The sequence below is a fragment of the Geospiza fortis genome, unplaced genomic scaffold (assembly GCF_000277835.1).
Source record: "Geospiza fortis unplaced genomic scaffold, GeoFor_1.0 scaffold114, whole genome shotgun sequence".
Taxonomy (NCBI): domain Eukaryota; kingdom Metazoa; phylum Chordata; class Aves; order Passeriformes; family Thraupidae; genus Geospiza; species Geospiza fortis.
In genome coordinates this window covers 588,854-594,111 of record NW_005054383.1, presented here as the reverse complement: position 1 = coordinate 594,111, position 5,258 = coordinate 588,854, and positions in this window count along the sequence as shown.

Here is a 5,258-nt window from a genome sequence, read left to right as displayed (position 1 = left end):
TAGGTGCTCTGACAATAGATATTCCTTTCCACACAAACCTTGTCTTGCTTATTGAATGGCTCAGTGAGGGGTTGTAGCCTAATGGTCTTCCGTGAAACTTTACCCTTTCCAGCCCGCGGCAGCTTGTGTGACTCCCCATGCCAGGCTGGTGCTTCTGGGCTTCAGCATCCCAGGGTGGTGCTGGAGCTTCCAGCTGAAGAGACTAGTGGAGCACTGTTGGGTTTCAGGACAAGGGAATTTGGGGAGTGAGGATCTAGGCCCTGGGGATGTCTGTGTGGACATGCAGGTGCACTGGTGAAGCTGCTGGAGGTGCTGGAAGTGACATTGCAGAGCTGTGGAAGGCCTGCAGTGCCATTGTTCAGGTCCCATGGGTACTTGGGTGCCTACAAAGGGCATGGGCAGAGGTGTGGGGAGGCCAGAAGCTGAGGGGTAATGGGTAGGTGGGACCATGTGGGCTTGGATGAGCTGATATTATTCCCCTCCCTACAGAGACCCTCTTTCCTCCTCTCTGAGCTGAGGGGACTCTCCCATCCCTGGCTCCTCTTGTTAGATTGTCACAGACTATTGGCCTCTGCCATGAGATGGCTCTTGATGTAGTTGGGCCACCCAGTTCTCCTCTTCCTCCCATGGCTGCTTTCACCAGACTTGCCCTTGGCTCAGGCTCATTCCAACCCCATGCACTCAACAGTCACAGAATGGTTTGGGTTGGAAAGGACCTCAAAGGTCACCTTCTTCCAAGCCCTGCCATGGGCAGGGACACCTTCCACTAGACCAGGTTGCTCCAAGCCCCATCCGACCCGGCCTTGGACACTTCCAGGGATGGGACAGCCACAGCTTCTCTGGACAAATGCAGGAGTCCTGACACAGAAGTCAGTGGTGGAACACCCTTTGGGAGTGCAAGGACAGGACTTTCATCAGGATCATCCCTCAACATCACTCCTTGGGGTGTGGGGGTTCTCTGACCCCTCTTCTCAGCAGCCACAGCCCAGAAAGAGCAGGGCAGCACCACAGGCATGGCTACTTCTTAGGGCAGGGCTTCAGCAGCATGTGGTTTCTCCATGCAAGGAGACGCACAAGGTGTCTATGTTCCCCAAAAACACTGGGCACAGCCTTCTCAGGCAGGGAACTCCAGGGTTTCCTTTGGGACCTGATTTCTCCTCCACTGAAGTGGGGCACCTAAAACTCTGAGGAATTTGGTGATTGGAGTTCTCCATTTATCCTCCCAACAGCTCTTCCCTCTTCTTTCACCTCTGCCATCTGGGACTGTTGAGGAAGGATGGCTCCCAGCTGGCATCTCAGTGTCCTGCTGGGGCAGATCAGAGATGCCAGAGCAGAACCCCCACCCCATGGTGTGTGCTGAGGAGAGCACTCTCCCTCTCTCCCTCTGGCTGGGGAATGTCCTAAAATCCTGGTTGAAGGACTGGAGGAAGCCGCTCTGCACTGAGTCTAGACTGAGGAAGACATTCTTCACTGAATCTGATCCCTGAAGGACTTTTCCTGACTTCTCCTGCTTATGTCACCTCCATGTCCAAAGCAAGAATTCACCTTTCTTATTCCTCTCCCTCCAGCACGATCAGCTGGGAACTGGGGACTGCACATGGGTTTGGCTGTACCTGGGTCACTGTATCTGGATTGCCCTGAGCTGGTGCCAGGACACCAAGGGCAGTGGAGGAGGCACCATGGATTTGCTCAGAGGTGCTGCTCATCCTGCCCTATAGATCAGGCAGGGCTTGGAGCACACACCAGCACAGGCATCATTTGGTGGAGGGCTGCAAATCCAGGGGCAATTCCACACCCGCCAGCACCCAACCCAGCCCTGTCCACCCCTTTGGTGGTGGTGGGTGCTCTACACCACTGGGAGTGGCCAGAGGCCGTGGGTGACACAGGGCAGGGGGCTCAGGTGGCAGCAGGGTGTGTCACACAGTCCTGGTGGCTGCAGCCAACAGCTATGGGCTTTGCAAGGGCAAGAGAGAGAGACTGCAGTGCAAGCTCTGCTTGGCTCTACAAAGCTGTACGTTTTCCAAAATAGCTCTTCAAGGAAAAAAGCATTAATTCAGCAAAGCATCTGCAAAGCCTGCGGTGTGTTCCTGGAGCGGGGCTGCCCCACCCCGCTGCAGCAGCCGCAGCTGGCCGAGCTCGCCCGGCCGGGAGCCCCGGGCTGGGACCGGCTGCTGCAGGCGGCGGATCCGGCCCATGTGGGAAGGGCCAAATCCACCACGCACATTTCGATCCGTGTTTTTTTATTAAACAGGTCTTTTCCCAGTATTCAGCTGGGGCAAAGCATTTGAGACACAAAGGCAGCGGAAAGAGAGGCCGAGTTTGCAATTTCCCCCCTGCTTTGGGACTGAATTTTGCAGCTGGTTAAAATTTTTCTCATTTCATAACACCAGTGGACATCTTTCATGAAAATACAGAATTTGGCCACAGAAAGACACAAAATGTGACAATACTACAGAAAACTCAATACTCTTTTTCTGTGTTGTCCAGCCAGCTCCACTCATGAGAGATGACAGGAGTTTGAACAGCTGAACCCCAGCCGGAGTGGACACACAAATGGATGTATGTGTATTTTCCATAATTTTGCTCTTGGTAACCACATAAATAAAATTGACTGCATCAGACAGGAAAACACATTCCTTAGGTGAAACAGGATCAAGCAAAGAGCGTTTTGCTTGGCCAACAGGGCACAGCTCAATGCTGGGATGTGGGAATATTCTTCCTGGTGAGGAGCTGAGCCTCTAAGGGGCAAGACCTACTTAGAGTGACCCCCATCATGGTCTGACTTGGTCTTTCCTTGTTCTCCTAATGCTCTCTGGTACACAGAGCAGCTTCTGTCCATGCTGCCCTGCAGATCCAAGTGGATCTTAGTAGTGGCTTCAGCTGTCAGAAAGCAGTGATGGTGGCTCTGCCAGCCCATGCTCTTCAGGCTTCTATGGTTAATAACACGGACAAGTCGTACTGTGCCACCTGTGGACACGGTATGAGGCAACTGTGGCCTGCTGCCACTCCTCAGGTGTGGTGACCTGTCCAACCAACCACATCTTGTCCATCCAACCAGTGCCACATCCTCTGTCCCATGCCCTTGGTACTGCAGCACTCTGTCCATCACCCCTCACCCAAGCACGGTGTTTTACTTGGCACTTTACAGCCCTCACAAGTCTCATTAACATCCTAAATTTTGCTTCCTAAGCAACGCACAGCCTCTGCAATTCCCAGCCCTGCTCCTGTCCTACCAATCTCAACCACGGCTCTTTCACCCACTCAGGCTCCTTCCAGAGGGGCTGTAGGACCAGGGCAGGGCACACTTTTCCCACTCATGACCATGTCAAACAAGTGTTTGGGGAATTTAATTGCTCCAAAGCCCCTCTTGTCCTCGCAAAGCTGTGAGAAATGTGCCATTCTTCAATATGCCTAGTGTATTTTTACCAGCCTTGGGGGCACTTATTACACCAGCGTTAATTACCTGTCATTAATTCATTTGTTCATGTAGTCCTTCATCCATCCCTTGTTCATCTTTACAAGGGCACAATTCACTGGCTAAACACATGCTCCCTGTGTGCACAGGATATGCAGCACCTGTGTGGGGTCTGGGGGCATAGGGAGGCAGGGGGCTCAGTTCAGCAGCCTGAGGAGCAGGGAGAGCTTCCCCCCCCGGCTTGGGGGGGAACATGAGGAAACCATTAATCGATGGGCTGGCCCGAGCCGTGTTTTCCTAAGGAAGAGCCGAGGACGGGGAACAGCTGGGGTCAGCGGGGCACCATCTGGAGAATCCCGTCAGCTCCCTCCTGCCGGGCTTTTCCCACCTCAGTGGCAATGGAGAGGATGAGGCGGGAGGGAAGAGGGGTCCCCAGAGTGCTCTGCCACAGCCCCGGCCCTGCACGTGCCCCAGGCTGGCCCGGACGCATCCCTGTGGTGTTGTTGCCAGTGGCACAAAGAGAACACCCACCCCGGGCTGCTGCTGCCCCATCAGAGCCATGCTGGCACCCCCATGCCTTGGGCTCAGCATCCTTGTGCAGAAATCAATGATTTCTCTGCATGGGGCAGGATCAGACCCTCTGCATCCATCAAAGCTGATCCTCTATTTACACAGCCACTGTGAGACTCAATAAACAGACAATGTTTTCATCTTGGGCAAGATGCTCTATCCCAAAATCTTGGAGAATCAGCCTCTCCACTGTCAAACACCACACACTGCTTCCCTCCTGCACACCCACACAATGGGAAACCCTCAGCTGTGCAGGAGCAGGGAGAGGTGGCAGTCCCAGAAGATGGCTGGTCCTGGAGAATTCCCTGTCTGAGAGCAGGCAGAGGCCAGCCCAGGTATCACAGTCCCCAGCTGACTCCTGGGTTGGCCACAGTGGAGATCATGGTCCTGCTCACAGCACAGGGAGTGAGGAGATCAAGATGGGCAGAGCAAACCCAGCTCAGCACATTCAAGGAGTCTAAAGGTGCCTGGGTTGGGTCTCTGACATCTGGCACTGACATCCCCAAAGAAACATCTGCAGCAGCAGCAGTTGAAGCCAGGTGCTGCATCCTGTCAGTCCCCTCCTGTCCCCTGCCTGTGTCCTGCCAGACACATGACACTGGGAGCAAGTAATCTCCAATGTTTAAAGGTCCAGGACTGTGCTATGGGTCACTAACCTGACCTCAGGGCCATTTGTGGCTTTTGGTATGTGGTGGCTCTTGAGTGTCCCTTCCCAGCCCAGCTGGCCACCCATGCTGTGATCCCTGTGGCCCCGGGACAGCGTTGGTACTGCTCAGGTCACTGTCCTGGGAGCCCTGGGTGCAGCCCATCCATCAGGAAATCCAGCAGACCACAGCAGGCTCTAGCTGGCCTCTTGAGCCAGAAGTGAGGTGCCTTTGGCCAGCACACACATACACACTGTCCCTTTTCCAGCAAAACCAGACGGCACCTGGAGCTGGGAGTGAGGCAGGGCGGCTAAAGCGGGCCCTTGGAGTGGCCGGGCCGTGCTGCCCCCGCCGCAGCAAGGCTCAGTCATTCCCATGCCCTGCCCAAATCTGAGCAACTGGCAGCAGCCCCCAGGATGCTCGTCCTCACCTGCACCTCCATCCCCATCCCCGTCCCTTGCTCCTCACTTCCTGAGCAATCCCTTCCTGTCAACCTGCTGCCTGCAGGGGGAAATTCCTGGTCCTGACTGTTATGCAAAATGAGCTCTCAGGGAGTGCCCGGTGAAATCGTGGGGTCTTCGTCTGCTCCGTCTGCTCCCGGTGCTTTCAGACTTTTCCCTGGCATCCAG